This window comes from Salmo salar, unplaced genomic scaffold (assembly GCF_965601325.2).
Source record: "Salmo salar unplaced genomic scaffold, fSalSal1 ptg000578l, whole genome shotgun sequence".
In the NCBI taxonomy this organism is placed as follows: domain Eukaryota; kingdom Metazoa; phylum Chordata; class Actinopteri; order Salmoniformes; family Salmonidae; genus Salmo; species Salmo salar.
The window spans coordinates 435,584-446,053 of record NW_027675424.1 but is presented as its reverse complement, the minus strand read 5'-3'; the positions used below and the strand labels follow the sequence as shown (position 1 = coordinate 446,053).

The following is a 10,470-nucleotide window of genomic DNA, read 5'->3' as shown; positions in this document are numbered from 1 at the left end:
CCCCTGGTTTAGCACCTCATGAAATACTCACAGAAAGACCCATGGGAATCCTAAACACCCCGTTCCCACAGAACAGTTTGACACTGACGGGTTGCGAGGATCAAATGGTAAGCTACTGTGCTGCACTCAACAATGTTCTGAAGTCTATTTTCCCCAGGATAAAAGTGGCTTTGCCTGAACCAAAAGGAGGACAGCTCCAAAAATTGCAGCCAGGAGATTGAGTGATCAACAAAGACCTCCGCAGAAAGACTTGGCACCAACAGCGCTGGACTGGTCCATTCCAGGTGCTCCTGATGGTTGCAGAGCGGTTGACGTGGGTTCACGCAAGCCACTGCAGGAAAGTGCCCCACAACCCAGACGAAGATGCACCAGCCGATGAATCGTCATATGTGACCCCAGTGGCCATAGAAAGACCAGGACCGGACTCTATGCATCATTTCTTTTGCTTTCGTGGTCAGTCTTTTCATTGTTAGCTGTTGTCTGGGCCCTTGGACAAGTGACAACAATACAACTGAAGTATACAACACCAGCATAGTCCCACGGTGGGACTTAAATAACAGCCGCTCCAGCTCAAGCCAATGGCTCAGGACGGGAGTCCAGCTAATAATAGCTGCCCCGTTGTTTAACCTCTATGGGCTAGGTGGGACGCTAGCGTCCCCCCCGTGGTGCACTCCATCAACAGCAGGTGCATTTCAAGAGCGGCAAATTTGAAACCAAATAAATGTCAAAATTCAAATTTTTCAAACATACAACTATCTTACACCCTTTGAAAGATAAACATCTCCTTAATCTAACCACGTTGTCCGATTTCAAAAAGGTTTTACGGCGAAAGCATAAAGTTAGATTATGTTAGGAGAGTACATTGACAATAGCTGTGTGTAATGTTTTGTCAATTCAAAGACAGGCGTCACCTAAAAACCATAAAACCAGCTAAAATGATGCACTAACCTTTGACAATCTCCATCAGATGACACTCCTAGGACATTATGTTAGACAATACATGCATTTTTAGTTCTATCAAGTTCATATTTATATCCAAAAACAGCGGTTTACTATGGCGTTGATGTTCAGGAAATCGTTTCCTTCCAATAACCGGCAGTCAAGTCAGCACCACAAATTAAATAATTAAAATTAGAAAACATTGGTAAAATATTATATTGTCATTTAAAGAATTATAGATTTACATCTCTTGAACGCAATCAACTTGCCAGATTTAAAAATAACCTTACTGGGAAATCACACTTTGCAATAATCTGAGCACTGCGCCCAGAAAAATACGCGTTGCGATACAGACTAGACGTCATGTTGGGGAGATCTAAAATCGAAAATACTATGTAAATAATCCATTACCTTTGATTCTCTTCATCAGATGTCACTTCCAGGTATCACAGGTCCATAACGAATGTAGTTTTGTTCAAAAAAGCTCATCATTTATGTCCAAAAATCTCCGTCTCGTTAGCACATGATGTAAGCCAGCCGGACTTCTCGTCATGAACGAGGGGAAAAAAATATATTTCCGTTCGTTCAAACATGTCAAACGTTGTATAGCATAAATAATTAGGGCCTTTTTTAACCAGAACATGAATAATATTCAAGGTGGACGAATGCATACTCTTTTATAACGTATTGGAACGAGGGTACCCAACATGAACTCGCGCGCCAGGTGTCTAATGGGCCATCATCGTTCCATGGCTCTTGTTCGGTCAGATCTCCCTCCAGAAGACTCAAAACACTTTGTAAAGGCTGGTGACATCTAGTGGAAGCAATAGGAAGTGCCAAAATATTCCTCAGCCCCTGTGTTTTTCAATGGGATAGGTTTAAAGGTAATACAACACATCAGGTATCCACTTCCTGTCAGAAAATGTCTCAGGGTTTTGCCTGCCAAATGAGTTCTGTTATACTCACAGACACCATTCAAACAGTTTTAGAAACTTTAGAGTGTTTTTCTATCCATATATAATAAGTATATGCATATTCTAGTTACTGGGTAGGATTAGTAACCAGATTAAATCGGGTACATTTTTTTTTATCCAGCCGTGCAAATACTGCCCCCTAGCCTTAACAGGTTAAAGGTAATTCAACACATCAGGTATCCACTTCCTGTCAGAAAATGTCTCAGGGTTTTGCCTGCCAAATGAGTTCTGTTATACTCACAGACACCATTCAAACAGTTTTAGAAACTTTAGGGTGTTTTCTATCCATATATAATAAGTATATGCATATTCTAGTTGCTGGGGTAGGATTAGTAACCAGATTAAATCGGGTACATTTTTTTATCCAGCAGTGAAAATACTGCCCCCTAGCCCCAACAGGTTAAAGCATTGGGGGGGATTTTTTCTTACACTAGTACATTATCTGTGTAAATGGCTTCTGTTGAGCCACTGAGTGTTTTACCTTCACATGGTGCAAAACAGGGAATCATTAAACAATGAAAACAGTTCTACAGAAGTACACTCTTCATCTGTACAAAGAGGACAATCATCACGCCGATGCATCAATCTCCGTCTTCTTAACCTGTTAGGGCTAGGGGGCAGTATTGACACGGCTGGATAAAAAACATACCCGATTTAATCTGGTTACCACTCCTACCCAGTAACTAGAATATGCATATGCTAGTTCTGAACGTCACATGCTAATGTAAAAAGCTGGTTTTTGATATAAATATGAACTTGATTGAACAAAACATGCATGTATTGAATAACATAATGTCCTAGGGTTGTCATCTGATGAAGATCATCAAAGCTTAGTGCTGCATTTAGCTGTCTTCTGGGTATATGTGACATTATATGCTAGCTTGAAAAATGGGTGTCTGATTATTTCTGGCTGGGTACTCTGCTGACATAATCTAATGTTTTGCTTTCGTTGTAAAGCCTTTTTGAAATCGGACAGTGTGGTTAGATTAACGAGAGTCTTGTCTTTAGAATGGTGTAAAATAGTCATATGTTTGAGAAATTGAAGTAATAGCATTTCTAAGGTATTTGAATAACGCGCCACAGGATTCCACTGGCTGTTACGTAGGTGGGACGATTTCGTCCCACCTACCCTAGAGAGGATAAACCGCAGCCGTCGACACAGCAGTTCTTAAAATTGGATGTAAACATAGACAACGCTGTATTAAAATTGTCAGTGTAGAGCACCAGTGAAAGGGATTTCGAAATGGGAGAAGTTAGGAGCAATTTATATAAGGACGGTATTTGGTATCATGAGAAGTTACCAATACTACCTAAGTCATTGTTTAGAGATGCGGCAAGATTGACACATGGGCAGAGCCATGTGTCAACAGGGGGATAGTAGAGCAGGTTCGGAAACACTTTGTGGCCTATTGGATAACGAACTACTTTAAAAAAACATTTTTTATAATAGATAAGCATATTAAATGGGAAGAAGTGGTCACAACTTACTGGGTGGACACGATTAGGGTAGTTGGTTTACTACGGGGGGCCAGCACAGAAAAAAATGTATGAAATTGTATGAAATGTATGCATTCACTACTGTAAGTCGCTCTGGATAAGAGCGTCTGCTAAATGACTAAAAATGTAAATGTAAAATGTAGGATCTCTCTCTTAAATAATGGATTACATTTTAGCTGATCAGGTAAACCATATAGAATGCCAGAGTTAGGGAGGCCAGAACAGGTAGACATAGAAGTTGAAGATACACTAACAGAACACATGGTTAACCAAACCCGTATGTCCGAGACTTTGTGTCCAACAGGTGAATTACAGGAGAAGATGATTCACTCAATCCAACCAGGAGACTGGGTGTGGATCCAGTCCCTGAGGAGAAAAGAACTGGAAGCAGCCACGGTGGGAGGGCCCATACCAAGTGTTCCTGGTAATAGCCTTTGTGGTGAGAATAGCTGAAAGAGCTACCTGGGTTCATATCACACATTGCGGGAGGGTAAGACACACTGACACTGTCGAACAATCACAGAGTTAGGAGAAGAACCGAATACCAATAAGGTTCGGGGGTTACCTCTCTAATGAAGATTCCCAAACCCGCCCGATCCTCACTGTGTGCGTTCATAGAAGTGAAAGTGTGGGTTGGCCTCTAGCCGGTGATATATTCTCCGGGAGGGGGTGGGGCTTTACAGGGGTACTGGTCAGTCTGAGCTGTCTGATTGTGGGAGCCATATTCCTAATACACCATGAACCACTCGAGAAGTCAGAAAGTTGTAACTTGACCCATAGTGTAGAAGATGAGGAGTTTTTATGGCCTAGGTACAAAAGGTCACTCGATCTGGATAAAAAGGAAGTGAGATTAGAGTTAGGGAAGGATGTCTCAATAGAGTTCTATGCAGACCAAATGGGGTCCCTAACCTCCTGGCAGTCTAGGACTCGGACTTCATGGGGAAGATATCTGTGTAGATCCCGGTGTAACTCATGGAATCATAGCTCACACAGAGAGAGAAGGCTATGTCAATCCACACACCCAATATAGAAACAGATGGAATATAGTGAAGGCCAGGGTTTTTGACTGCAATCCAGAGCAAGGGAAGTATTGCTTGAAGATAGGAATGACCATTAAAAGCATAAAGAAAGAGGATTTAGGGTTATGGTATGTTGGCCTTGACCAGACCATTGTCGACACTGCGGTACCATTCCGAGTAGTAGAGGTTAGGACAGGAGATAGTTCTACCGCCAGCCAGAATACCAGTAGTACCCCTGATAAAACTGACATTACCCGTGTAGTCATCCAGAGCCAAGGACCGGTGAGGATAGTTCAGACGAAAGATCTTAACCTGTTGGGTCTAGGGGGCAGCATTTGCACGTCTGGATAAAAAAAATGTACCCGATTTAATCTGGTTACTAATCCTACCCAGTAACTAGAATATGCATATACTTATTATATATGGATAGAAAACACTCTAAAGTTTCTAAAACTGTTTGAATGGTGTCTGTGAGTATAACAGAACTCATTTGGCAGGCAAAACCCTGAGACATTTTCTGACAGGAAGTGGATACCTGATGTGTTGTATTGACTTTAAACCTATCCCATTGAAAAACACAGGGGTTTAGCAATATTTTGGCACTTCCTATTGCTTCCACTAGATGTCACCAGCCTTTACAAAGTGTTTTGAGTCTTCTGGAGGGAGATCTGACCGAACAAGAGCCATGGAACGATGATGGCCCATTAGACACCTTGCGCGCGAGTTGATGTTGGGTACCCTCGTTCCAATACGTTATAAAAGAGTATGCATTCGTCCACCTTGAATATTATTCATGTTCTGGTTAAAAAAGGCCCTAATTATTTATGCTATACAACGTTTGACATGTTTGAACGAACGGAAATATATTTTTTCCCCTCGTTCATGACGAGAAGTCCGGCTGGCTTACATCATGTGCTAACGAGACGGAGATTTTTGGACATAAATGATGAGCTTTTTTGAACAAAACTACATTCGTTATGGACCTGTGATACCTGGAAGTGACATCTGATGAAGAGAATCAAAGGTAATGGATTATTTACATAGTATTTTCGATTTTAGATCTCCCCAACATGACGTCTAGTCTGTATCGCAACGCGTATTTTTCTGGGCGCAGTGCTCAGATTATTGCAAAGTGTGATTTCCCAGTAAGGTTATTTTTAAATCTGGCAAGTTGATTGCGTTCAAGAGATGTAAATCTATAATTCTTTAAATGACAATATAATATTTTACCAATGTTTTCTAATTTTAATTATTTAATTTCTGACGCTGACTTGACTGCCGGTTATTGGAGGGAAACGATTTCCTCAACATCAATGCCATAGTAAAACGCTGTTTTTGGATATAAATATCAACTTGATAGAACTAAAAATGCATGCATTGTCTAACATAATGTCCTAGGAGTGTCATCTGATGGAGATTGTAAAAGGTTAGTGCATCATTTTAGCTGGTTTTATGGTTTTGGTGACCCTGTCTTTGACTTGACAAAACATTACACACAACTCTTGTAAATGTACTGTCCTAACATACTCTAAATTTATGCTTTCGCCGTAAAACCTTTTTGAAATCGTAAAACGTGGTTAGATTAAGGAGATGTTTATCTTTCAAATGGTGTAACATAGTTGTATTTTTGAAAAATGTGAATTTTGACATTTATTTGGATTCAAATTTGCCGCTCTTGAAATGCACCTGCTGTTGATGGAGTGCACCACGGGTGGCACGCTAGCGTCCCACCTAGCCCCAAGAGGTTAAGAAGGTAGAGCAGGGCTTTATTATGGACAGACTTCTCCCATTCTTAGCTACTGTCGTATCAATATGTTTTGACCATGGCAGTTTACAATCCAGGGTTACTCCAAGCAGTTTAGTCACCTCAACTTGCTCAATTTCCACATTATTCATTACGAGATGAACAGGTGAGCAGTACGCGTCTATGTAATGAGAGCATGAACAGTGTGAGGACCGTTAAAACGTCTTAGGGCTAGGGGGCAGTTTTCGGAAGTTCGGAGAGTCTGGCGAGCCCAAAGTAAAATGCCTGTTACTCAGGCCCAGAAGCTATGCATATAATTGGTAGATTTGGAAAGAAAACACTCTGACGTTTCCAAAATTGTTAAAACTGTATGTGGTACTGTATGTGGATGATCAGGGCTTTATTCAGAAAAAGTTTCTTGGGCTACTTTGATTTGCCAAGTGGGCGAGATGTGAATTCCGTGTTTAATTTCATGGACAAACTTGTTGTTCAAACCTACGATGGCTCACCTTCAAGGGAACGTATCTGCTATTTGTATTTCCAGCTAAGTCCCCTCCTGTTCCATGGTTTAACAAGCGATGACCACTCTACTTCCATTGTCAACTAACTCCTCACATGAACTGGAAGCCACGTCTCATGTGGCCCACTCAACCACTGGCACATTGAATGTTTCCTCTCCAAGCACGGTGAGGGAACCCCTGTTAATTTTCTCTCATTACTTTATGTAGAGTCAATCACAAACACAATCACATTATTACACATCTATGATTTGACTCCTTGCTTGGACTAACTCATTCTTAGCTCTTTTGTCTCACTGTGTAGTGTTTTTGTGTTGTCTTCCCAGTCAAACCCTGCCCTGCACTGGTCAAGCCTCTGAACACCTCAACTCATGCCTCATACCCTCATTCAATCACTGCTGTGATCCCTTCCCAAAATGGTGTAAGTAGCCCTCTCATTCCTATTCCCCATAATATTGTACTATAAGTGTCTTTATTAAATGCTTTAGGTTAAAATAATTACTCTTTGACGATTTTTGAAACACATTTTTGACATCTCTGTGCGTTCTGCTCCTATACTGTGGGTCTCCCATCCTCCTCAACAACAGACATGTCTAATAACGTGTAATACAATTCATCATTAATAATTCTGCAAGTTTTCTGTTTTCAGAAGCCTGATTCTACTCACTGTGGTAGTGTGGAAGTGTTGAGCTGTATTATTTGGCCTGTGGTCCTGTTGTCCCCAGTCCCAGTGGTGAAGATAATGTCTTAATTGAGCTTCTTGTCTGTGACTGAGATACGTAATCTGCACATTTACTAAAACGTCAGCTCTCATCTCTCCCAATGTTCTCAATGTCAAACAATGAAGGCCGGGTAGTTTTTTTTCATGATTGCAACCCAGGTCATTTTAGTCGGCTGGACCTCGCTACATATTCGTCGCCAGACCCACTGGCTCCAGGTCATCTACAAGTCTATGCTAGGTAAAGCTCTGCCTTATCTCAGCTCACTGGTCACGATAACAACACACACTCGTAGCAAGCGCTCCAGCAGGTACATCTCACTGGTCATCCCCAAAGCCAACACCTCCTTTGGCCGCCTCTCCTTCCAGTTCTCTGCTGCCAATGACTGGAATGAATTGCAAAAATCGCTGAAGCCGGAGACTTATTGCTCCCTCACTAACTTTAAACATCAGCTATCTGAGCAGCTAACCGATCGCTGCAGCTGTACATAGTCCATCTGTAAATAGCCCAACCAATCTACCTACCTCATCATTGTTTTTATTTACTTTGCTGCTCTTTTGCACACCAGTATCACTACTTGCACATCATCATCTGCTCATCTATCACTCCAGTGTTAATCTGCTAAATTGTGATTACTTTGCTACTATGGCCTATTTATTGCCATAAGTCCTCACGCCATTTGCACAACCTGTATATAGACTTTTTTTAAATTTTGTGTTGACTGTACACTTGTTTATTCTATGTAACTCTGTGTTGTTGTTTCTGTCACACTGCTTTGCTTTATTCTTGGCCAGGTCGCAGTTGTAAATGAGAACTTCTCAACTAGCAACCTTGTTAAATAAAGTTGAAATAATAAAAATAAAAATATCCTATATCATAATGAGTCAGATTACATGGAGAGGGGGGACCTGATCCTAGATCATAATGAATCAGATTACATGGAGAGGGGGGACCTGATCCTATATCATAATGAATCAGATTACATGGAGAGGGGGGGACCTGATCCTAGATCATAATGAATCAGATTACATGGAGAGGGGGGACCTGATCCTAGATCATAATGAATCAGATTACATGGAGAGGGGGGACCTGATCCTAGATTATAATGAGTCAGATTACATGGAGAGGAGGGACCTGATCCTAGATCATAATGAGTCAGATTACATGGAGAGGGGGGACCTGATCCTAGATCATAAATAATCAGATTACATGGAGAGGGGGGGACCTGATCCTAGATTATAATGAGTCAGATTACATGGAGAGGGGGGACCTGATCCTAGATCATAATGAATCAGATTACATGGAAAGGGGGGGACCTGATCCTAGATTATAATGAGTCAGATTACATGGAGAGGGGGGGACCTGATCCTAGATCATAATGAATCAGATTACATGGAGAGGAGGGACCTGATCCTAGATCATAATGAATCAGATTACATGGAGAGGGGGGACCTGATCCTAGATCATAATGAATCAGATTACATGGAGAGCCGGATATATATAATATACCCTACTATTGTTTAATATTTAATATGCCATAAACTATTGTTTTTTTAACAGTTTCATTAATTCATTGTAATTAACTTAATCATTATGACACACCCCTCTCTATTGTCATTGGTTGCACTAATTGCACTGTTTGTCAACATAACCTGGTTCAAGTATTGATGACATCACCCTGAAGACGGCACAGTGATGCTGAAACGTTGGTAAATATCCAATCAATTACTGGGAGTTTATATATGGAGTGTGGGATTCTCTTTATTTTGATAGTTTATAACTCTTATGTAGTTGCCATCTTTTTGTGTTTTTCAGGCAGCCTGGGAAAGAACTGAAAAAACTCACTAAAGAGTCAAGACAGAGACACCAGAAAGACCCAAGAAGACTTGGACGCAGCATCAGAGGACAGAGAGGGATGTTCAGAACTCACTCAGTCTGGTCAGTTGGTGAGGGTAGACTTGGAGGCTGCTTACCTGACACGAAGTCTGGAGGACATGGAGGAAGTCCCCCCTCCTCTCCCCTACCTTCCCTATACCCCCTCCTCTCCCCTACCTTCCCTATACCCCCTCCTCTCCCCTACCTTCCCTATACCCCCCCCCTCTCCTCTACCTTCCTATACCCCCTCCTCTCCCCTACCTTCCCTATACCCCCTCCTCTCCCCTACCTTCCCTATACCCCCCTCCTCTCCCCTACCTTCCCTATACCCCCCTCCTCTCCCCTACCTTCCCTATACCCCCCTCCTCTCCCCTACCTTCCCTATACCCCCCCCTCTCCCCTACCTTCCCTATACCCCCTCCTCTCCCCTACCTTCCCTATACCCCCTCCTCTCCCCTACCTTCCCTATACCCCCTCCCCTACCTTCCCTATACCCCCCTCCTCTCCCCTACCTTCCCTATACCCCCCTCCTCTCCCCTACCTTCCCTATACCCCCCTCCTCTCCCCTACTTTCCCTATATCCTCTCCCCTACCTTCCCTATAACCCCCTCCTCTCCCCTACCTTCCCTACCTTCCCTATACCCCCCCCCTCTCCTCTACCTTCCTATACCCCCTCCTCTCCCCTACCTTCCCTATACCCCCTCCTCTCCCCTACCTTCCCTATACCCCCCCCCTCTCCTCTACCTTCCTATACCCCCTCCTCTCCCCTACCTTCCCTATACCCCCTCCTCTCCCCTACCTTCCCTATACCCCCCTCCTCTCCCCTACCTTCCCTATACCCCCCTCCTCTCCCCTACCTTCCCTATACCCCCCTCCTCTCCCCTACCTTCCCTATACCCCCCCCTCTCCCCTACCTTCCCTATACCCCCTCCTCTCCCCTACCTTCCCTATACCCCCTCCTCTCCCCTACCTTCCCTATACCCCCTCCCCTACCTTCCCTATACCCCCCTCCTCTCCCCTACCTTCCCTATACCCCCCTCCTCTCCCCTACCTTCCCTATACCCCCCTCCTCTCCCCTACTTTCCCTATATCCTCTCCCCTACCTTCCCTATAACCCCCTCCTCTCCCCTACCTTCCCTACCTTCCCTATACCCCCCCCCTCTCCTCTACCTTCCTATACCCCCT

General features: G+C 43.2%; 1 long non-coding RNA gene across 1 annotated transcript; it reads left to right on the top strand.

Annotated features, from left to right (window-relative positions):
• The first annotated feature begins 6,163 nt into the window (after positions 1 to 6,163).
• LOC145876343 (uncharacterized) lies at positions 6,164 to 8,313 on the top strand. Its single transcript, XR_014391500.1, has 3 exons — positions 6,164 to 6,859; positions 7,018 to 7,112; positions 7,341 to 8,313. It is a non-coding gene; the product is annotated as an uncharacterized LOC145876343 (long non-coding RNA).
• The last annotated feature ends 2,157 nt before the right edge of the window (positions 8,314 to 10,470 follow it).